At 42.2% G+C, this 23,928-nt stretch overlaps 1 protein-coding gene and 1 long non-coding RNA gene across 8 annotated transcripts in view; one reads left to right on the top strand and one right to left on the bottom strand.

Moving 5' to 3' along the window:
- Positions 1-23,928, top strand: part of LOC123504597 (complexin-like) — a 792,775-nt gene that overhangs the window by 590,768 nt on the left and 178,079 nt on the right. The gene's annotated exons all lie outside the window — the stretch shown is intronic.
- The window catches only part of LOC123504599, a 234,131-nt gene that overhangs the window by 96,554 nt on the left and 113,649 nt on the right, over positions 1-23,928 (bottom strand). The window lies entirely within an intron of this gene.

Here is a 23,928-nt window from a genome sequence, read left to right as displayed (position 1 = left end):
TCATTCTCTTAAAGCAATATAAACTCTATTCCTCGGCCATAGTGAGAGAACTGGTTTTCTTAATAGTCTTGGCAGGTGTGTTAAGTCTACCTGAGTTGCAAATGGAGTCTGGTTATGTAATCTTCCGCTTCCTCTACGTCTTCTTTTTCTTCTTTTTCTTATTCCTCTTATTATTATTATTCTCCTATTCATCGTTCTTCCCTTTAGTTGCTTCCATAATTTTTCTCCCTTTTTATCTCCATTTTTCTCCTCTTTATTATTTATCTCCCTTATTCTTCTCCTTTTCTTTTTCTTCCTTTCATCAGTCTTCTTCTTCATTTCCTTTCTTCTTCATCTTCCTCTTCTCTCTTTTTCCTCTTCATCTTTTTTATCTTCACTTTGCTATTTCTCCTCTGCTTCCTATTGCAGTTGGCATTACTCGTCTTTCTCTTCTCATTTCTCTTCGACTTTTTTTTTTCTTCCTTCTCCAACCCTACTATTTCCTGTTCCGTTTCTTACTTCATGTTCGTTTCCACCTCGTCTTTCTTCTCTCCTATCCTCATCCTCACGCTTCCCACATTTTCCTTTTAAAAGTCTTATCCAAGTTTAGACATCGATCTATTTTTCCACGTTCTGAATGTGCCTCACTTTCTAAACACTTTAATCGAGACATGTCAAACCGAAAGACCTATTCATACAGAAACATCGATGAAATCTTTAAACGTGCACCCAAAACGCATGGAATAAAAATGATAGCGTGTCTTTCATGATTTGCAGTAATATGTATAAAAAATGGGGAGTTTCATCTGGAGTGTGAAGATGAGGCAAAAGTGAAGGTGTCAATTAATTGCTCACGAAGAAAGAAAGATTGGGACAGAACATGTAATTCACCTCGGTTGCCTACTGGTCACCCAGCCAGTCTTCCCCATTACGGAGCGAGCTCAGAGCTCATAGACCGATCTTCGGGTATCACACACCGGGAAAGCGAGGCCACAACCCCATTATGTGTGTGTGTGTGTGTGTGTGTGTGTGTGTGTGTGTGTGTGTGTGTGTGTGTGTGTGTGTGTGTGTGTGTGTGTGTGTGTGTGTGTGTGTGTGTGTGTGTGTGTGTGTTGGAAATAAATTTTGTTATCAATTAGTTTATTAGTTTATCTATTTGCTCTTTTCATTAAACTATCCATTCAATCACGAATTCAATCATCTATTCGTTTTTAAAAAGTCATTCATTTACCACCATTTACTCACTGCACTGGTAACCAAAGAGACAAAGGGGACGATGGACGCAAAAAAAATCACGCACAACACAAACGGAGGACTCGCTAAGTAAAATTTCACGTAAACGCCACTGGTTACTCGAGCTCCAACATCACTTGTGTAGGAAAGTTCGGTAGGGCAAATTACTCTACATTTTTCCGTCATTATCATCACTAATTGCAAATTCATCGAAGGCTATAAACTGACAGGTTGGTCATTACTTGGTCTCCCTAACGGTATCAGGGAACGCTTCCTCGACTCTGTCCCTCCCCATTGCGTGCCTCTGCGGTGTCAGAAGGGCCAGACCTAGCGGTGGCAAGGCACAGGGACAGGGCATTGATTTTTTTAGGCATGGTGGCGTGTTCAGAGGGAAGGTGGTGGTGATTAAGGAGCCGTGTAGTAAAGGTGTGTCCATTGCCCGGTGGTGATTCATGTTTAGTAGTTGTACTCAGTAACCATTATGTATCTTTACTCTGAACCACTTTCTTTTTTTCTTGTGTAGAGACAAAATATGTTTTTAAATCTGCTGCATGGTGACATGGTGCTGCAGTTTTAAAGTACAGAGTGGAAAGTTATATTGTTTTGCAAGCGTTAACTTTTTTTTTTCTGTCGTGTTGTTTAGTTAGGAGCGGGCAGTGTATTGACAGTCATTATGCAAAAGTTCCTTCTCTTTATTTACACAGTGACAATGCAGCAGTCTTTTCATTTTTTTTTTTTTAGTAAAGGACAGGCAGTCTATTGTCGGTAAATATATAAGAAAAACTTTTCACTATACTTTGGATACAATAGCACGTTTATTTCCTGCTGACACTGGGGCAACACAGCGGCGCAAAACTGCAAACACTAGAGCCAAGTTATTCAGTCAAAAAAAAGTCAAATTTGTTTAGAATATATGACATTAAACTTCAGGGAAAAAAGGATTGCATAAATATGAATTTTAGTAATCACGTAAATTCAAGAAACAATGATATTTTCTTGTCCTAAAAACATTTACTGCAAAAAAAAGAAAAATAGAGCGACGTACTAATATATGCAGATTCAGTTATAATCCTAGAATTTCATAGAACAAATAAGAATACGGTAATAAGACATTAGTAAATAAAGATCAACACGAATAAAAAACAAAAAATAATCGCGTCAAACACACACACACTTGAATGACCAGAACATTTAACAAAACTTCCAATATAAAGCGATCCGAAGAAACACTAAATTCCTCATGAAATAAACAAACACAGAAAAAAATGCACAAAAATTACCACATGAAAGCTTTATTTTATCATGAAGAAAGTTAAGGAAATGTGCACCAGACCCCCTCTCCTCTCTCTCTCTCTCTCTCTCTCTCTCTCTCTCTCTCTCTCTCTCTCTCTCTCTCTCTCTCTCTCTCTCTCTCTCTTCATGCCTGTGTGTGTGTGTGTGTGTGTGTGTGTGTGTGTGTGTGTGTGTGTGTGTGTGTGTGTGTGTGTGTGTGTGTGTGTGTGTGTGTGTGTGTGTGTGTGTGTGTGTGTGTGTGTGTTTATTTCAATGTGCCGCAATTCAGTTGGGATATATTTTAATTTCTCTCAAAACGTGTCAAGCTTTACGCTAATTACTTAGCCGGAGGTGTAAGGAGAAGAAGGCAAGAGGAGGAAGAGGAGGAGGAGGAGGAGGAGGAGGAGGAGGAGGAGGATAGAGTGAGAACAGGGGTCTTAAGATGAAAGAGCACGAAGAAGACCAGAACGACGAGGAGGAAAAGGTGACGAAGGATGAGGAGGACGAGGAGGAGAGGAAAAGAGGAAAAGGTCACTAATTAGGTCCTTCAGCCAGTTAGTTCAGTTTATTCCACTACAATGATCCTTAATTCATCTCTCTCTCTCTCTCTCTCTCTCTCTCTCTCTCTCTCTCTCTCTCTCTCTCTCTCTCTCTCTCTCTCTCTCTCTCGCTCCACCTAACCCTCTCCCCGCTCCCATTCTCTCCTGGAGCAGTGTGCGGAGCAGATATGGGGCCCTTAAGAGGAAGTAGCAGAAAAGGAGAATTGGGAAACGACTTAGGGCCGGAATGGGAGTCCAGGAAGAATTACGACAATGTGAATGAAGATGACGAAGGCCGGAAAATAGGGAGCCGAGAGAGAGAGACTAAGGAGAGGGATGGACGTGGTGCGATTGGATTCCTGGAAGTAGGTTAAAATATTTAGGAAAAGAGAACTAGGACAGCAGAGAGAGAGAGAGAGAGAGAGAGAGAGAGAGAGAGAGAGAGAGAGAGAGAGAGAGAGAGAGAGAGAGAGAGAGAGAGAGAGAGAGAGCAAGCCAAACAAGTAGGAACAAAGATGTAGAGAAAACAGCCAGCACACACACACACACACACACACACACACACACACACACACACACACACACACATAAAAATATAGAGGAAGGAATAAAAAGAGACTAGGCTTATACATGTCAGTGCCGTTATTAAAGATACACAGTAATGCCTTATCACAAACCCTAGTCTAGCACCAACAAGATTATTAGGCTCAATCTAGTCGTCGACCACTATTTGTACACTGCTTTCTTCTTTTGTATCTCTTTCCAATTGAACACTTATCGCATACACGAAACTTTGATACCGCACTGAAATTAACCATAGAGAGCAAACATAATGCATTTATGTATATCAAAGCATGAGAAACACAAATAATACCGTTTTTCCAATGAGTGATCTTTATATGGTAGAAAACAGGTGACATTACAAACGTACTGTCATAATACAAAGAAGCCCAAAACAATAAGAAAATAAATAGTTTAAAACCTTTCATTCATTTAAATTACACCTAGAAATACATAAACAACAACAATAATAATAACAATAATAATAATAATAATACGAGTAATAATAACACGACACACTCCATCTTTGCACCTGCACCAAAAAAAACAAAAAATATCAAATACGCAGCTGCAAAGACTCCTCCAGCACTGGCATTGGAAACACAGAGAACGGGGAGAGACGCGAGAGAAGAGAATGCTACCGCTCGTACTCAATGCTCCTCGGTCTCCTCATCTGCCTCATCCCCGTCACCAAGCCTAGAGAACATAACACTCTCAAGCTTAGCAGAGGAAGAGTCGGAGTAGTGAGGGAGCGGGAGAGGCTGCGGGGAGGTCATTGATTTCTGATGCTGTGAATGTTGGAAAATGAAAAAAAAGAGACGCAAGACGAGGGATCTGAACACACACACACACACACACACACACACACACACGCGCGATCAGCTTACGACGACGAAGAAGAGGAGGAGGAGTAAAAGGAACAGGAGGAGGAGGAGGAGGAGGAGGAAATGAAAGAGGAAGAGAAGGAGGAGGAAGCGGAAGAGAAACCCATATCCGTGTTACGCAATGAGCTAATAAGTCACGCTGACACACAACCAGAGCAAAACATAGACATCGAAAGAGCATGACAAGAGAAAAGACTATTTTTAGTGTTCTATTTCGGGTAGAAGTAGTAGCAAAAGAACTCGTCGTTGACTTTGTCGTCGTAGTCGTCGTCGTCGTCGTCGTAGTAGTAGTAGTAGTAGTAGTAGTAGTAGTAGTAGTAGTAGTAGTAGTAGTAGTAGTAGTAGTAGTAGTAACAACAACAACAACAACAACAACAACAACAACAACAACAACAACAACAACAACAACAACAACAACAACAACAGTAACAACAACAGTAACAACAACAACAGTAACAACAGCAACAGTAGCAGTAGCAATTGCAAGAGCAACAAGAGCGCAGCAGTAGCAGCAGCAACACAAACACATGCAGCAGTAACAGTAACACTTTGTCGTGGTATTGCTGGTAGTGACTGCAGTTGTTTTCTTGTGATAACAATGAACGTTTTCTTTAGAATTTCAAGCAATGAAGAAAAAGAAGTAAGGTGTTTCTGTGGAGAGGGAAGTAGTAAAGCGAATGCGTGGGCTTTGAGATAGATGGAAAAAGGAAGAGAACAAGAGAAGGAAACGAAAATTAAATCTATTTTTTATACCTATTCTCACGTGCTTCAATTGTTAATGAGAAGGTAAGAAGGAAATTACGGTGAAGCTTTAACACCAAACAAGAGAACTGTAAAACATACGCACACTCACTTCTTAGAACAATACAGATGAAAGTAACACACAACTTACGGTTCTTGGTAACACACTGCAATATTTGTGTTTCCCCTCTTCTTCTTGTTCGTCTTCGTGTCTTTCTTCTACATTTCATCGTGTTCTATTGGTCATCGATGTCGCAGTTGTCTTCCGCCTCCACTCTTTGTGATTTTTGTTTCTCCTCTCCTTTCTCTTCCTTTATTCCTTTTTCTTCCATTTCCATCGTGACGCTTTAAGACCATTTATTTCATTCGATGTTTCGCAATTTGTCATTCTGATTCCTTTTCCCTTACAATTCATCTTTTTCCTCGCACGTCTCTCTCTCTCTCTCTCTCTCTCTCTCTCTCTCTCTGCTCCCATAACTCACTCATCGACGCACACATTCGTCCTCTGTGCTACGCCTATTCACTGCCATCTTTCTCTGTCCGCCCGATCCTCCCCCTTTCATCCACCTCATTCACATCCCACCGCCTCTAACGCATCCAGCGGCGACCTCACTTTACTGCTCCTCCTCCCTTGCCAAAAGTCCCTCCCTCTGCCCCCGCTACTCCCCCTTTCACTTTCTATTACTCTCCTCCCTTCCTCTTTCCTCTTATAGCTCTCTCTCTCTCTCTCTCTCTCTCTCTCTCTCTCTCTCTCTCTCTCTCTCTCGGCCTTCCAAACCACCGCCACAAATCTCTGGCGCCGCTCTCTGCCAAATCTTTAGGCCACACATCATGGTTATCTATCATTCTTGTTTATAGTCTCCTCTCACCACCATCTCCATGTTTTCTCTCTCTCTCTCTCTCTCTCTCTCTCTCTCTCTCTCTCTCTCTCTCTCTCTCTCTCTCTTGCTTGCTTTTTCCGGTTTTCATCTCATCTTTCTTCCTTGTCTCTCTCTCTCTCTCTCTCTCTCTCTCTCTCTCTCTCTCTCTCTCTCTCTCTCTCTCTCTCTCTCTCTCTCTCTCTCCCTTTCTCTTTCACCTTCTATTTTTCGATTCCTGTTTCTTCTTTGTCAAAATCTCTCTCTCTCTCTCTCTCTCTCTCTCTCTCTCTCTCTCTCTCTCTCTCTCTCTCTCTCTCTCTCTCTACTCTCTCTCTCTCATCACCTCACAGTTTCTAGAGCTTCATAAAATACACTTCCCTCGTTCGCCATGTCGTCCCTTTTTCCTTAAACTCATTTAATATCCCTCCATCATCTACTGTATGTTTTCTTTTCACCCCAATGTAACATCCAATTAGCTCTTCCATTGCTCTTTTTTCTTGTTTTCAGTCTCTCTCTCTCTCTCTCTCTCTCTCTCTCTCTCTCTCTCTCTCTCTCTCTCTCTCTTCGCCGGTGTCCAATCTAGTGTGGTTCGTTTGTTAGGTTCCTCTTATATCGCGACGCCTTTCTGCCTCCCTTCCTCACTGTCTCCTTGCGCGGTACACATATCTCTGGCCCATGGAGGCGGTGCAGGAGGGCTGTGGCTGGAGGAACCTCGTAATTTCATTTTCCTTCCCCGTTCCGTAATTTTTCTCCCCATTTTCCAAACCCTTTATCGCGACTTGTCGGAAACTTGGTATTTGTTTTTCCTTTAGCCAGTTTATGATACTCGACTTCCTTTAACTTGGTCTAGGCTGGACTCGTGTGTTGTTTCAGTTCAAGAAGTTTCAGTAGCCGTCTTCTTGGTAACTATCACAGTAATGATGGAAATAATAACAAAAACGTGGTCAAAGTTTCTCTCTCTCTCTCTCTCTCTCTCTCTCTCTCTCTCTCTCCTCTGTCCCTATTTCTCTCACTGTATAATCAACAAAAACAACTGCCAGGTTTGACGCTCTTTGTTATTCTTATGTATTTTTTAATCCTTTTCCTTTGTTTCCTCCTGCTCCTCCTTCTCTCCTCCTTCCTCCTCCTCCTCCTCTCCTTCTTTTTTCTCCATTCTCATCCTCTTCACCTCTCTCCATTTCATCATCCTTGTTCCCTGTCGCCTTCGTCCTCTTATCCTTTCTATTTTTGTGAACGTCATTACCTTCCAGCTTTCTTTTTCATCTTGTCCTTCTCTACGCCCGACACACCTCAGGCTCACGAAACAAGAGGCCAATCTCGTTGCAGAAGCCGTAATTCCCAAAGCTATCGCGGTTAATTGCACGAGGCGGAGGAGATGGCGACGGTGGTGAGGGTGATGGTGGTGGTGGTGGTGGTGGTGGTGGTGGTGGTGGTGGTGGTTGTGATTGCGGTGGTGGAGGTGTTTTAGCTACGTCAGTACTTTGGGCCTTAAAATGACGTCATCTATCTAGAGACCTACTTCACTTTAGCAGGTCTTAGTACTTTCTCTCGTTTCTCTCTCTCTCTCTCTCTCTCTCTCTCTCTCTCTCTCTCTCTCTCTCTCTCTCTCTCTCTCTCTCTCTCCTATTCCCTTTCCTTACTTCTGCGATACCTTAACCTTATACTCTTTTCTCGTGCTCTTTCTTTCTACTTTCCCTTTTATTTTCCATCTTTCTTTTCTTCTAGGCTTCATTAACCATCTTCTCCCTTTCATTTTCTACGTTTTCTATTTTTTTCACGCATTTTCACCTTCCTCTTCCCTCTGTTAATATCCGTTCTATCATCTTTTTTTATTCATCATTTTTTTTTCTCTCCCCTTCCTTTTCTTCCTCTAGGCTTTCTTAATCTCCCTTCCATCTCCCCTTTCTAGCCAACCTTCCCTTTTTCCCACCTTCTTCCTCCTCCCCTCGCTCCTCTTAACCTCCTTCCTCCAGGCCTTCCTTCCCTCATACTCTTCTTTTCCTCCGCTGCCGGGAATGGAAGCGAGGAGGCAAGATTGGCGTCATTTCTTGTATCTTACGAGAGGCAAAGAAAGTTGCTCCTCGTCGTGTATCTAATGGAAGGAGAGAGAGAGAGAGAGAGAGAGAGAGAGAGAGAGAGAGAGAGAGAGAGAGAGAGAGAGAGAGAGAGAGAGAGAGTGTGTGTGTGTGTGTGTCTGTGTTTCTATCGAAATCTTACACCGTCTGGTCCGAGCTCAAAGGAAAAAGAACAGAAACACCATCTCCCGTGATCTCCATTCCCTTTCTCTGAGACTTTTCCTCGTGCGCACATTTATTTCCAGCCTGGAGTGAATGGGGTAAGGCAGTGCCACATTCCTCTCCCTTTGCTTCCTTACTCATAACACAACGCAGCAGAAGTACGGTACCACCACCTTGCCTGCTCCTCCTCCTCCTTTCCTTTCCATTTTAGTACTTCCAACAACAGAGATGGAGAAATCGTGTTTCCATTCATCACAGCATTACGGGGCATGAAGAAAGAAAGCAGTCTGCCTCTTCGCTTCTAATACAGACACGAGTGAGTTATGGGGAGGGGAAAGGTTGCGAAAAGTGCATCTCTCGTCTTGCAGGCAGGCAGGAAGGAAGGAAGGAAGGAACTCTCTCCTCTCTTCCAGGAAATTACCTATCTCTATCTTTTTGTCTGCTTGGTCTGTTGGTTTGTATGTATGAATGTATGTATGTATCTCTCTCTCTCTCTCTCTCTCTCTCTCTCTCTCTCTCTCTCTCTCTCTCTCTCTCTCTCTCTCTCTCTCTCTCTCTCTCTCTCTCTCTGACAGTTGTTCTTCTTGTAATATTTCCCAACCGTTACTGACTCATATATTTCCATGCTAAGAGACGAAGAGAATCCAGAGCAACACAAAGTTAAACAAAAATACAAAACAACAACAGCAAAGACTTGGGATAATTTCCGACCCTGTCATATCACACAGAAAGACAATGGAAGACACACACACATATAGAAGAAGCGTCACCCACCTACCTATCTAGCCTACCTAGACATCTAAATAGCACCACCTGTCCGCCTTGAAACTAGTCGATACTGATGTGTGTCGCCGGAGGAGGAGGGAGGAGAAAGGGGAAGGTGGAGGCGCCTCTTGATTGGTGACTATCGAGCGAAGAGAGAGCCCTATCTATACCTTCCTGCCTAACTTACTGCCTACCTGTCTCCCTGCCTCACGTGTTTCACTGATAACCCCCTCCCCTCACACACAGGGACAAACACGCAACTCGCACGCCAGGAGCAGGTGACGGTGGATGTGTAGCAGAGCGGTAGTGGTGGTGGTGGTGGTGGTGGTGCGGCGGTGATAGTGAGGGGCGTAATGAGGCGGTGTTGCACAATATAGTGGCGGAAGTAATGTGAAAATATTGTGGGGTCGCTGGTAGTTATGATGGCAGGGATGGGGGATTGTGACGGCTGTAGCGGTGGCGGTGCATGATGATGTGGCTGTTGCTGTTGTTAGTTGTGTTGCTGGTGTTGGTGTTATTGTTGTAGCCGCTGTTGTTGCTCGTGGTGGAGGTGATGCGAGGGTTTAACGACGATGCTGATGATGCCCAAGGTAATAAGTGGAGAAAGAGGAGAAAAATAAAAGGTGGAAGAAGAAAAAGCAGAAATAATAAAAGGAGAAGGAGGAAGATGAGAAAGAAAACAACGCAAGGAGAAGTAAAAGGAGAGGAAAGAGGAGAGAGAATTGTCGAAAGGGAAGTGACAATTCCTTGGAGAGGGGAGCAGCAGAGGGGAGGTGCGAGACGAGTATAGAAAAAGTGTAGCATAGAGGGAGGGAAAGACAGAAGGGATGGCAAGGGGAACAAAAGGGAGAGGGAGTCACTAGCAGCAGCACAAACTAGTCTGGGAGAGGAGACACAAAATATTCACAAAGTCAACGAAAGATATGTTCAGCGAGCTTAAAAAAGAGATGTGATGTCTAACTTTTACCCTGTCTCTCTGTCTCTTTCTACATTTTTTTCTGTTTTGCTTGTCCTGTTTTGTTTTGTTTCATATTTCATACTCCTTTCAGTGCAGGGGATTATCTGCCTCTGGGTCCGGGTTCTCTTGGAAGTCTATTCATTTTTTTTTTCTTTTTTTTTCGTTCATTTTTAGGGACATTTTTTATAGAGTCTTTGATGTAGTGTGAAAAACATATTCCTAAAAACATATGTTGAAACCAAGCGACGCGAGCACAGAGACAAAAGGGCAACACACACACACACACACACACACACACACACACACACACACACACACACACACACACACACACACACACAAATGACATGTAATTAAATACAGTTTCTCCACTCTCTCTCTCTCTCTCTCTCTCTCTCTCTCTCTCTCTCTCTCTCTCTCTCTCTCTCTCTCTCTCTCTCTCTCTCGTGGATCTCTGTGTGTGTGTGTGTGTGTGTGTGTGTGTGTGTGTGTGTGTGTGTGTGTGTGTGTGTGTGTGTGTGTGTGTGTGTGTGTGTGTGTGTGTGTGTGTGTGTGTGTGTGTGTGTGTGTGTGTGTGTGTGTCTTACTACCTACAACTATACATGCCTACTTCCTCTCTGCCTATAACCGCTCCTGCCTCATGTCATAGTTACATTACTTCCTTCGACTCTCGCTGTGAATGAAAGATGGTAATTGTTATGAGGTTTGAAAAAAAAAAATAGAGACAACAAAAGAGAGAAAAAAATGTAAGCGAATATGTAGGAGTGGTAGTGCTCGTTTCCACATTAGAGGGAATGAAGTGCTCGTGTGGAGAATGGATGGCACGGAGGGAAATTATGTAAATGCATACTGTTCATAAACTTTCTTTTTTTGCCAATATTTTCTGTATGTCTTCTCGTATCGATTTTTTATTTCTCTCTCTCTCTCTCTCTCTCTCTCTCTCTCTCTCTCTCTCTCTCTCTCTCTCTCTCTCTCTCTCTCTCTCTCTCTCTCTCTCTCTCTCACTCCCTCTCAGAAAGCCAGAGACAAGACTTCTTTATTGTTCTGGAGGATCACCAGCAATGTTTCCAGAGGGCTGTTAGGTGCTGCGGGAGAAGTAGGATTACAAAGAGGAAGAGGCCCATTTTCCTTCCCTGCCTTTCTCTCTACACCGGGATGACAATCTCTAATGTCTCTATCAGTCAAGATGTAAGGCATGCGAATAGTCAAGAGGACCTGGAAAGCCAAAAACTTCTTAGCTTCCTTTTCTTTAAAAGTTGTAAATTATTGTTATTTTTAAGTTGAAAATATCACAAATGATCTTTTAAATGTTGCTACATCAGTACTATTTGTGTTCCTCATCGTTTAGGTCGGATTATGTAAACCATTTGTAGCGGCAATGCACGCCAGCGCCAATGTTAATGACTGCACTACATTCAGCTTAAACAACATTATGTACAGATTCTTTCCTGTTGACACTAAACACATGCACATTAACGACACGTGCGCTGGTGTTATGTATAATTTTACTCCAAAAAGACTGGCACAGGGTGATGAGCTCAGTTTGCAGAAAGAGAACAGCTATATCTCACTGAGTAACGGCTCGTTCACTTCAGGGAAATAAAAAAAATTTCTAAACTGAAAGCTTAACTCAGAGTACCTTATTTTCGTAAATAAAAAAACAAAATAAATGCCATCACATATTTTTTCTAAAGCTGCATCGTGGGGCAACTGACAGTTTAATCAAGTAAACGTAGCAATAATAATCGTGAGAGCAGCAGCAAGGGAGGGTGGCAACAGAGCAGTTGGCCGGCAGACTTATGGGTGTGGCTGGGTGGAGCGGAGAGGGATGGAGCGAGAAGTGATTGAAGTGTAGTGTGCAGCAAGGAAGAGGTTGAAGGAATGTACAGAAAGGGAAAGAACACAGTGCCATGAAATGGGGTACAAGTAGAGGGACTCAGGATATGGAATGGGGATCAGTGTGAAAAGCTAACCAAAATCCTGCAGTTCGAAAAAAGCAAGGAAGATAAGATAAGACTACAATTGAAGAGGAAGCAGTGAGGTGAGACATCCTCCTCCGTCATCCTTGGAAGGCGTGAACTGAAAGGTGTCAAGGAGGGTCCGAAAACTTTGTCGATCGCATCCACTATTAATTTGTATTGTTTTCTCTTTTCAGGGAAAGGGAACATAAAATCAAACGTGAAGTATAAAACTGTGTTCTTTATCGTTCTCCTTTGACTAATTTTCACTTAGTAATTAAAAAAAAGTTTATGAAGTTTATAAGCTATCCGCTCTCTCTCTCTCTCTCTCTCTCTCTCTCTCTCTCTCTCTCTCTCTCTCTCTCTCTCTCTCTCTCTCTCTCTCTCTCTCAAGTCGACGAGAAAATGCGTATATTATGGGACATGTACAACCACTTAGGAAGCCATCAGCCTTTCACAGTCCTGTCCACCACCTCTCACCCACACACCTCGCCTCACAACCCACCCAGGAGTGATGAGGTGGTGAGGGCTTACCCAACCCGCCGCCACAGATCAATATCCCGCAACGTACAATATCCCCTCACTCAGTCAATTCATACGTCGCTCTCTCTATAGACAGTCCCATCGACTTTCGTTCATTAACTTCCCTCAGGGTTTTTACTCTCTCTCTTTCTCTGTCTTTCTTTATCCCCCTAATACGTTTCAAACTCATCTTATTCTTTACAACTGAAAATTCTCCCCGGGATTCGTGAAATTGTTTTTGCATTATGAAAATATCCTATCTGGTATTCACGTCCACATTCCCTGCAGTTGGCCACCGCGAGCGATAAGGAATATCCGTCACCAACCAGACAGTGTGATGCAGGGAAAATCTCCACCAATCAACGAGCGTCACAGAAAATTCATTCGCCAACTGGAAGCGAACAAGACGGTTGATCCACCAGTGAGGAAGCGGTTTCCTTTTTCCACCAAGTATTTACTTTTAGCCGCCACAATTCACTGCTGCTCTGCTCGCCAACATATACATATTAAATGTAAACACGATTCCAGTCCTCCGCCTCTCAGGAGCTACTCGTAAGGAGTCGAGGATGAGGGAAGTCCTAGTGATATGGTCAACAGTAAAAGAAGGAGAAAAATATAATTACGCAGTGCACAGAGATATACTCGAGATAAACGAGATTACATAGTAAATGTCCAGCGTCATTTCAGTAAGTGTTTATGCGAAGGTACGGTCGATGATTCCGAGCGGAAGAGAAAGAGAGCATGAGAGATGGTGAGGACGAGGAGATAATCATGAAATAAACCAAGGAGAACAACAAGATGGAATACAGGTTTCAACTACAAGTACGTGCACCCTAATATTAAGAGGACAGGTTCTTGTTAACTTAAGCTTACGCTGTTACTAGTCTGTTTTGATTCCTCATTACCAGAGTCACGGAAGCAGCACCAGAAACACCAACATTTGCATGGCTCATAAGTTATATTCTTTATATTTCCTCTGCAAACACAGCACAGCTATAGTGCACACAGAGGGAAAGGGTCTGCCTGCCCTTCTTCTCTCCCTCTGCCTACATGGCGTCGCTAGGGGCCACAAGGCTCTACGAGGTGCAAAACTCAAAAGATTTGTGTTTTAATTTGCCGATCCGATGGTTAGCAATCCAAATTTAGCGCTTGGGTGATGCTCTATTCGATTTATTCCACCTCGAGTCATTCCAGCACTGAAATATGTTTTTTCAGAGTGGACGATAATGTTTTACTCCATGGAATACTCGAATATAATGAGGCACATTTTTCTCTTAATTTCATACCGTAATTATAACAGCTATTTCTACATTTTTTACTACATAAGGCTCATATTCCAGTGAACTAGCAAATGTTCACCGGTAGTTGTAACAATATATGTATACAAACTTTACTATAGGGTCAGGTCAGAAGGAAGAACATCAGTTTAATCCTAGGGTATGACCGGGAGATCTTACTATATTACTGGTACCAGTCAACACACGTACTACACAGGCTTCTCACGATTGGGTCAGGTTAGGAGCATGCCACTCTTATAGAATTAGTGGCTAATATGTCCCCTTCGCCCCTTTCCTTCTCTATCAACTCACACAGGCGGTCGCCCATCATTAAGACATCAAAGACAACCAAACTTCGCTGAGGTGTCGTCTCTTCTCTCTCACTACGAACTACAAATTTAGTTTCCGTTCAAAGACTGTGTAGAGTCTTTCACTTCCATGCCAACGTCTTCTTCTGCAGTGAGCTCTTCCACAGCAGGTGGTCCTTCCAGGAAAACTTCCCGCTCTCTTTCTAATCTCCGTCACGACAAAACACATACAGACATAGCAATCAGGATTTGGTTTTATTCTCTGAATGCTTAATTTCGTTTTTTTTTTTTTTTTTTGGGGGTGGTGCGAGGTTAGAGATATCTGCAGGTATTGTCTGGAAAACAATATAGAGAGGAAAAAATTAGGATAAAGAAGGAACTAAATTTAGTGGAAATAAAAGAAGAAAGCCATGACTAGTCATGATTGGGGGAAGAAATGAAGAGACGGCATAAGGGGATTTGTGAAGGAGAGAGGAAGAAAGAAGAGGAGGGAAGAAACCCAACTTCCTGGTTGTGTTCGAAATTATTCACAATTTTTACCTCTCCCTGAATGATGTAAATGAGGGGAGAGAGGTTGAGCGCAGGGAACACAGGGGACTAAAGAGATATATGAGCGGGACATCCTTGACGCTTGACAAGGGTGAAGGTCGTGGTACAAGGGAGACATCCACTCTCACCATTTGTAATATTTAACACTTAAATGAACTATGAAACTTTGAACAGAACTTATTTCTTTTAACTTTGATATCGATATTGCTGATAAAAAGAATTGAACTAGAAAAAAATAAGAAAGAATTACACATCTAGATTACAGAGAAGGGTGAAGAAGGCCGGACGCGGGGGTGGTTGAGTACTTGGCATTACTCCAGAAGAAACGAGAGGAGCCAGTCAATACTTCTAGGCTTCCTGCAGCATCACAGACCGAAAGAGAACTTAAATTCAAGCAGCGTAGGTCACAGTTTCGTAGAGCGACCTATGCGCGGGATACGCCCCCCTTGTCACCCTGCCCGCTGGTGGGGATAGGCCACAGTTATGACGGAGAATCAATAACATAATGACCTAGATCTTCACTCCCAAGGCCTCGCTTCTGTCTCAAGGCGGAATCTAAACCTTTCGCCATTTCTTGCTCATGAGTTATGGCCGCGACCACTTACGTCCAGAAAGATCTTGGAAACTTGCCAAGAGTTTCGAACACTATTCTCTCTATTGCTCCCTCTCACTTCGCGTCCACCGGAGGAAGGCGTCCACAGTCTTTCCTTTATCCATTTTTCTTTATTAGTGATTGATCCTAAAATTTATTACCCATTGCAGCTAAGTCTTTCAAAGATAGAGAAGCAATTTTTCTCTGATTTCACGTTACCTTCATACTTAATCTTAAATAAAATAAAAAAGAATATACAAGATATTAGAATGTATAATGAAACTCGTGCTGTCCATCATAATGACGAAAAAATAAGAATCAATCTTAAAAAATACTGTATATAAAACAAAAGAAAATATACGTACGTACAAAATAATTTAATATACGAGTATATAAAGCTTATCGTTATCAGTAAAACACATATTACGTTCTTCACGAGGAACACTTATGAATAAAAGAAGTGCTGTATTCGCAAAGCAACTATTTTATAAACCAAATAATTCCAGAGTAAATATCCAAAAGTAAAGATGCAGAGTAACAGTCAAAAGTCTGTTAACATACCACATTGTACATTGACGGAAAACACAAAACAGTAAAAATTTGGTGAGGTAGGTTATTCTGTTCCTGATAATGACTTCTCATGGTTGCAATGTCATGGCAGTATCCCTCACGTAAAAAAACAACAAAGAGAATGAGACCACGGCATGGAAACATAAAAAATCAGCCATCATATTCAGGAGATAGCAACATCAACATCGGCAAGAGCTGTGCGGGATATGGAGGCGCGGGGGTCCATCTCCTGGCAAGTGTCCATTACCACAACTCACTGTGGAATTCCTCGGCACTGACCAGCTAACGATGAACTGTCAGGACTCCGGTGGTCGACTCGCCACTGCTGCAAGAACGAGTGATAACAACTCTCTGTTCTCTTTTAACCTTAGACTGTTAAATTGTGGCAATTGTTACCTCATTTGAGTAAACCTAGACGACATTAATTAACATATTGCTGGTAGTAAAGTATTGCAATCGTTTCATCACTCCTTTTGATGCCAATGTCGCTCTTCAAAATCGTACTCTAAACTTGCAGAACCACCACTCGTCAAACGCTTATGTTACTTGTATTCATGCTTCATTTACAGGAATAATACTTTCAAGACGTTCAAAAGGATGACAATACAAGAACACTCACTAGAACCAGTGCTACATTATAATCTTTACGTGCTTTTTCTAATCTCATTCACAACGTAACGTACATGAAAGTCTAAAGAATACCACAAAAGTATTCATAGGAACAAGTTAATGTGGTACTCATTTCTGTCTTTCTCCATTTATATATCTCACATTACAAGAACCATGCAGTAAGAAGGAAGCACCATCAAAAGACCATTTCATACAAGCTTCGTACCAATGTGTTTTTGAGTATTACACAAAAGCACCATAATCCTCAAGACCATAAACGTACGTAAGACTGAGAAAGCTAAAAGCCAGATAGCGTAAGTTACCACATACATCACACCCAAGGAGAAGGCACGGATGGCTCGGACAGTGATGACAGCAATGATGGAAGGGCAAGGAAACGGTGTGCTTAAGTGTGCTTACTGCGGGTATGTAATGGTAATTGTTCGTAGGGAATGGATATGACTGCTGGGACTGGAATGTTGCTGGAAACGATAATGACGTAGGGAAGATAGCTAGGCATGAGTTTTAGGGACCATATTTAATTATTAAGGTGTTATTTTAAGATCATAGTGATAGATTTACATATAAAACAAGATTTCTTCATTATTAACAAGAAAACATCATTGAGAACCCCTGGTAATCATTACTGTGCCACTTGAAAATCATCGTGCTAGGAAATCAAAACGTTTCTGAATACTGTCCTTGGTGATGGTGTTGTCTATGTAGTGTTTAGCAGAGGAGGTGCAGAAGTGGAGTTCATAGCCGGCCTGGAGTCAGGTGACGGGGAAGGAGGTGGGGAGGCCATGGGTGCCGTAAAAGTGAAGGTCATCAAGGAGCAATAAAGAGCAAGGGAAGAAAAATGTGCATTGTGTGAAGAGGGGTTCCAGGGATAGTTTAGTAGAGAGGTTCATCATCGTAATGCAGGGAAGTGTGACGGGGAGGTGCTGGGGAGACCAAGATCACAAGGCACCATCTCGCTTAGAACGTCGCCTTATTTTACGTAGCTCTTCTCTTTAGCCTCCTCCTCCTCCTCCTCCTCCTCCTCCTCCTCCTCTTGCTATTACTCATCCTGCTCTTACTCTTCTTTGTCCTTTCCTCTCTCTCTCTTGCTTCATTCTTGTTCTTCCATCTCGCTTAAAACTTCACCATATTTTAAGCAGCTTCTCTTCAGTTCCTCCTCCTCCTCCTCCTCCTCCTCCTCCTCCTCCTCCTCCTCCTCCTCCTCCTCCTCCTCCTCCTCCTCCTCCTCCTCTTCCTTTCATCAATTCCTTGTCCCCTTCCTCCTCTTGTCTATTTTCTTATTCTCTTTTTTCATTTTGTTCTTCAACATGATATTTCTCTTCGTTCTGATGTTCGTTCCTCCATCAAAGTTCGAAAACACAAAGGCTTCATATACTTAATGAAAAAAATTTTCCTATGTATAGTTACACACACACACACACACACACACACACACACACACACACACACACACACACACACACACACACACACACACACACACACACACTACATATGATAAATTGGTAGGTACATAGACTGCCACATGTAGGCCTGATTCCTTCTTGCAGCTTCCCTTACTTTCTTAAGTTTTTTTTTTTTTTTATTATTATAATTCGACATTTATTTTCACGCTTGTTTTAGTCAGTCTACATCAATCATTCTTTTATAAACCAGACAGACCTAACTTACCTTTCATATGCATCAATCAACCAATCAATGAACCAATACCTCAGCAGGCCATAAAACTCACAAGAATTCACCCTATGAAGAGCTTGGCGTCAATAAGCACACTCCGTCTGTCCCCCACTCGATCACCATTCATCACCACCGTCACGGCCCGCCCCCCACATCCCACAACACATGGCAGGGCAACACGCAAACACGCCCATCAACACCATTACCGAAGAACAGGAACCCAGGGAACAAATACATTAAGATATATATCTTTACCTATATCTCTGTTTTTCTTTTTCTAGCCTTCTCTAATTTCGTGTACCTGAGTGTTTGTTTGTCTGTATATTTGATTTGTTATGAAAAGAATGGTGATGACAAATACAAATGGTTATATAGAAAGATGTTTTGGGATAGGTTGATATCCATATATGACACTGGAAAAACTATCAAAAACCTAATGCCTAGACTCGTATTTCATAGCAAGCGATACAAACAAAGGCAAATGGAATTATATGAATACAACAATACAAACAATAAGAACAACATCAACAACAACAACAACAACAACAACAAATAATAAGGCCTGTAACTATTAATCTTGTGTGTGTGTGTGTGTGTGTGTGTGTGTGTGTGTGTGTGTGTGTGTGTGTGTGTGTGTGTGTGTGTGTGTGTGTGTGTGTGTGTGTGTGTGTGTGTGTGTGTGTGTGTGTGTGTGAGTGTGAGGATGGACAAAGAAACAGACAGGCAGACAGACGGACAAACAGACAGAAAGGAATGATAAGATATAAAATGCACTCGATACAAAATCACAGCGATGAAAATTAAATACGTAGAGCAGGGGAAGAGGTAAGACAATGATGATGAAGACAAGAAGGAAGAGAAGAAGGAGGAGAAGGAAAAGAAAGAGAAAGAGATGGACGAAGTGTATGGGGAATACGTAAAATTATGACAAAAAAAACACAAAGACACGGAAAACTAATAAGATGAAGGACGGGACGAGGAGCCGGAGAAATAACAAGATGAAGAGAAGGCGGCAGAGCAGAGCAGGGAAGGTGGGCGAAGTTGGGACAAGAAAACTTCTGGGTAGGGGATGAGGTTGCAAAGACGCGGAGTTTCCCGACTTGGAAGACATGGGAGAGGCAGTTGTCGAAATTATATAGCAACCCTAGAAACGCTGATCGAGATTGGAAGGATGACCTGGTGCTGGCTGACTGACGGAAAAAGTAGCAGGGAAGGAATTAGGATTGGCGGATCAGGGAAAAGACACGAGGTAGGAGTAGCTATGGGAGAGGGAGGCAGGGACTGGATTTATAGAGGCTTTATTGAGAGGGGATGGTAGCAGTGTAGTGATGGGCTGCCGGTGCATGGGGTAGATAAAATGAGATTGGCCTGGGCGTGTGTGGATATGGGTCGGTGAGTGTGGATGTGTAAAGGCATTCCCTCTTAATACTAAACGCAAATAGAATAAACAATATTTATAGATAAAATATATACTACGCACAATACATACACGCACATTGACGATAACTAAGCAAATACCAAACTTGCTTATGTGTTAAGTAAAAATAAATAAAAACTGAGACGATGAAAAGTCTTCAGTAAAAACTCGTGGTTAAGGTGTACGTGACACAGAAGCAGATAACATATTCCGGCATCGACGTTTTTCTGGCGCTGGTGGTGAGTGTTGGGGTTGAGGACGACGAGAGGTGGGAGGCGCGGGGGTCATTTGGGAGCTGAGATGGCGGGGTAAGCCACGGCCGAAAGGTGAGGGCGGAAGACAAACGTCACACACTGCACACTACCGCTTCATTCCTGACAAATGTAGGAATACGTGAACTTTTTACCTTTGCTTATTCTATTAAATCCTTTACCTGCTACAGTCTTTCCAAGTAAAAAAGTAGAAAAAATAATATTAACCTCCTATTCATTGTTTTGTTTTATGTCCAAGTAACTAATTTTCTACTGAGCTATGAGTGTCAACAAAGGAGGTCCATAACAATGAAAGTTTAAGGAGTTGTTAACGTCAGAAAACTCCATTTCGAGCTCAGTTTCATTGAGTTCGTCCATAAACATTCCAAATCTCCTCATTCCACTCCCCGTTTTGGTTATTCTCTTCACCTTCCCTTCCTTTCACCTCGCCTTCGCCATCATTTACTTCCTCCTCCTACTACTTCATTTTCGTTTTCTGTTGCTTTACTTTTTCTTTTCAAATGATTTTTCTTTACCTCCATATTTCAATTTCTCATTGTGTCTCCCTTCATGTCTGCATTTATATTCTTGTTGGTTTTTAGAGGTTATTATAGTATATATGTCAAATCATTGCTAGGAATGATTTTCTACTTGAGAAAATAAGAAATGAAAATGATTTTTTTCTGACACGATCTGACGAAAAATGTTGATATAGTTTGACTGCATACAGATCTAAAAAGTCTCCAGATCTCAGAACTTCATTCAATCACTTAATTACCAAAGATATAAAGGTGATTCAAGTTTATGAATATTTTAATAAATTCAGTGTTTTTTAAATTAATATATGCAAACTGAGGCACAATAAATACATCAAGCATCAGCATTTAAAACATGAACATATTAACCCTATTAACCAGGTAATAAAAAGATACTTGCAAAAGGGTGACGCTGTTCAGCAGTTGTGACTCAGACAGCAAATAATATTAGTGGCGAGCTGTAAGCAGCACAATTGTGGCTGTGTCAATAGCCGGGGAGGGTGAGGCGGCCGGTGCAGCTTTCCTCCTTTCTTTCATTCTTTTTCTTTGGTCTGTCCACACGCTATGCAGGTGACGTAAACTTCGACACATTCTATCTTCGTCTGTCTGCGTGGGTTTCTGTCTGTGAGTCTTAAATCCACTCGACACATGAAAGAATAACGCTTCAAAATCATTAAAGGTCAATACCATCGCGAGTCTTGAGAGACTGAAACGATTTGACTTTTTCTTCCATTATTCTAAGAAAACCTAAACCCGCAACCTGTAATAGCCTGCGAGAATGGATCCTCGCAGACGGAGGGAATCCTTGGTGGAGGGAAGGGAGGAGGGTTAGTGAAGGAGACGAGCCAATGGATGAAGTTGGGGTTAGGGTAGGAACGTGTATAGCGGATGGGAGGCTGACGGTGCAGCTGAAACGACTGGTTGGGGCGAGACGTGAGGGGAAGGAGGAATGGGAGAGGGCGGGGTCTGTTGTCTGTGAAAAATAAAAAAATATGAGGGGAAAAGGATGGAGAGGATAGTGGAAGAAGGGGCGAAGGAGGGGAGAAAAGGGACTGAGGGAAGGGGAGCTGTCACGAACAGGGCTCATTCTTTCCACCCCAATTGACCTCATTGCTTAGAGGGTATTGCAAACATGTCTCTTTGTTTATTAGGACGTGTATCTGTGTCAACAGGCGACCACTCCCTAGCGAGCCCCATCCTGTGAGGTCTTTAAAAGTAGGACAAATACGGTAATATTGTATTTTGATAACCTTGTTCTCAGCAAAGATCTTAAATTTCTAATAGATTCCCGGATTTGTTATGTGTTTTCGTATGTGTATTACAGTGAGACTCAGGTTTACAGTGTTTTAATGATTTTCCTGTACTCGTATCCTTATTTGGAATTCTTCACCATTACAGTGTTAACATCACATAATGTATTTCTATTTTTTTCATTCCGGTTTCCAATGAGAAGACGGTAAAGGAAGATATAGTGGGAAGGGATAGGTAGAATTTCTTTTAAGATAGTAATGATGACGGTAAAAAGAGGTGATTATTATAGTTACAGCTCTTTCATGATCATTCCTCATAATTCAATCAACCGTATCCTTCCCCCCCTTCCTACTCCTTTCTTCTTTTGGTATTGTTCTTATTATATCTTATTACCACCATTACCAGTACGTCCCAGCCTCACCCTGACCGCCATCGCAACAACCCGACACGGCACAGAGGAGTCAATGTTTTCCCTTCACTAAGATGATTCAGTGGCACGGCGACCCCTCCACAAGCCTCAACAGGGCCGCCACGCCCCTCTTCCCCCTTATCTTAATGGCCGCCATAATAGACTCGGTGCCCCTTAAGATCCTTCCATTACGTCGACAGGACACACGAGTCGGTATTATGAGTAGGGAGGGACCTTTGTGTGTGTGTGTGTGTGTGTGTGTGTGTGTGTGTGTGTGTGTGTGTGTGTGTGTGTGTGTGTGTGTGTGTGTGTGTGTGTGTGTGTGTGTGTGTGTGTGTGTGTGTGTGTGTGTGTGTGTGTGTGTGTGTGTGTGTGTGTGTGTGTGTGTGTTTTAAGGAGGTGATCACACGTCCAAGTATATACAGTCAGAGTGCGAATTCCGTCTACTGTAGTAGCTTAAAGAGTGCAATAAGACGCTTCTCCCGGCGAGCAATTTTCAACGGTGCTATTGGAGGCTCTAGATAAAAATAAGCCATGCACATCATCCAGCCACACTATACCTTGTGCTACTGTGTCTGTTATTCCATTAAATAAATAAGGGACATTTATTTCATCAAAACTACGCAGTATGTTTTTAGATGATAAGTATAATGACCTTTTCAAAAATCGATTTAATAAAAACATTTGAGTAATTTATTTTATTTGAATGACTTTGATCATTTATTCTTAGTTTCTTGAATATTTTGTTTCACGAATTTAAGAGGAGAAATTAAATATGTCACAAAAGACTGGGCTGAAAGTCTAATTGGTAATCTACATGTCACAGTTCCTCCAGATGAAATCGCAGCGCCACCGTAACCGTCAGCACACACGCAGACATTTCACTCCCCACTTGACCTTTCCCTAGCCATCAGACGGGAGACGCATCAAGGTTCGGTCAAAGTCATTTTTCTTATTGCGCACGATTTATTCCTACCAATAGCAAAATGATTAAAAATAAAGACGGAAATGTCAAGCAATCAATACAGAATGCCTCCCCACCCTATGCGGCCTCGCTGCACAAGACTTTCTTGTTCCAATCATCTCCATACTCTCTACCTCTCTTATGCATGTAAGAGTTAACTAATACTCCCAAACATTCATACTCTTCTCTGATAAACTATGGAATTCCCTACCTGCTTCTGTATTTCCATCTTCCTATATCATAAACTCATTTAAGAGGGAGGTTTTATGACATTTATTCATTTATTTTGGCTAACTCTTGAACCTGAATGTGGACTGGCAACTGAGTGGACTTTTTTTCTTACTCTTTCTGTTGCTCTTGATGAACAATATTTATAACTTACATTTCCACTTCCGTTTCATGCAAATTTCTACCAAAAGTTAACAAAACTGTTCACTCATCTGTACGTATGGGTAGCACAGTTAGCAGAAATTTTCCTTCCTCTCACTCTCTTCTGCATCTTTTTTTTCTTCAAGTCATTGTTTAGCTTTGAACTTTACCTTGCATTAATCACTTTCTCAGCCATTAACTACAAATTTACCGGTCGAGTTCCGTAGACAAGAAACAACACCACAACTTGTAACGTTTATCTAAAGCGAATCCAGGAGTTTCTACGAGTACTAACCAAAGGATGAGGCAAGTTGGGAGTGGCTTTGTACGTGTTAGGACACAAATGTGTGTAACGAGAGTAAGCTGTGGAGGCCTTGAAGATATATAAGCATGTAGATGACACTGCCAGAGGTGATATGGACAGGATGGAGGAACAACAGGGCGGTGTAATGAGGCTTAAGAAGAGGCTTTGAACAGTGTGTGTGTGTGTGTGTGTGTGTGTGTGTGTGTGTGTGTGTGTGTGTGTGTGTGTGTGTGTGTGTGTGTGTGTGTGTGTGTGTGTGTGTGTGTGTGTGTGTGTGTGTGTGTGTGTGTGTGTGTGTGTGTGTGTGTGTGTGTG

This window comes from Portunus trituberculatus, chromosome 16, assembly GCF_017591435.1.
Source record: "Portunus trituberculatus isolate SZX2019 chromosome 16, ASM1759143v1, whole genome shotgun sequence".
Taxonomy (NCBI): domain Eukaryota; kingdom Metazoa; phylum Arthropoda; class Malacostraca; order Decapoda; family Portunidae; genus Portunus; species Portunus trituberculatus.
Note: the sequence above shows the minus strand (reverse complement) of the source record. Positions and strands in the feature narration are given on the sequence as shown.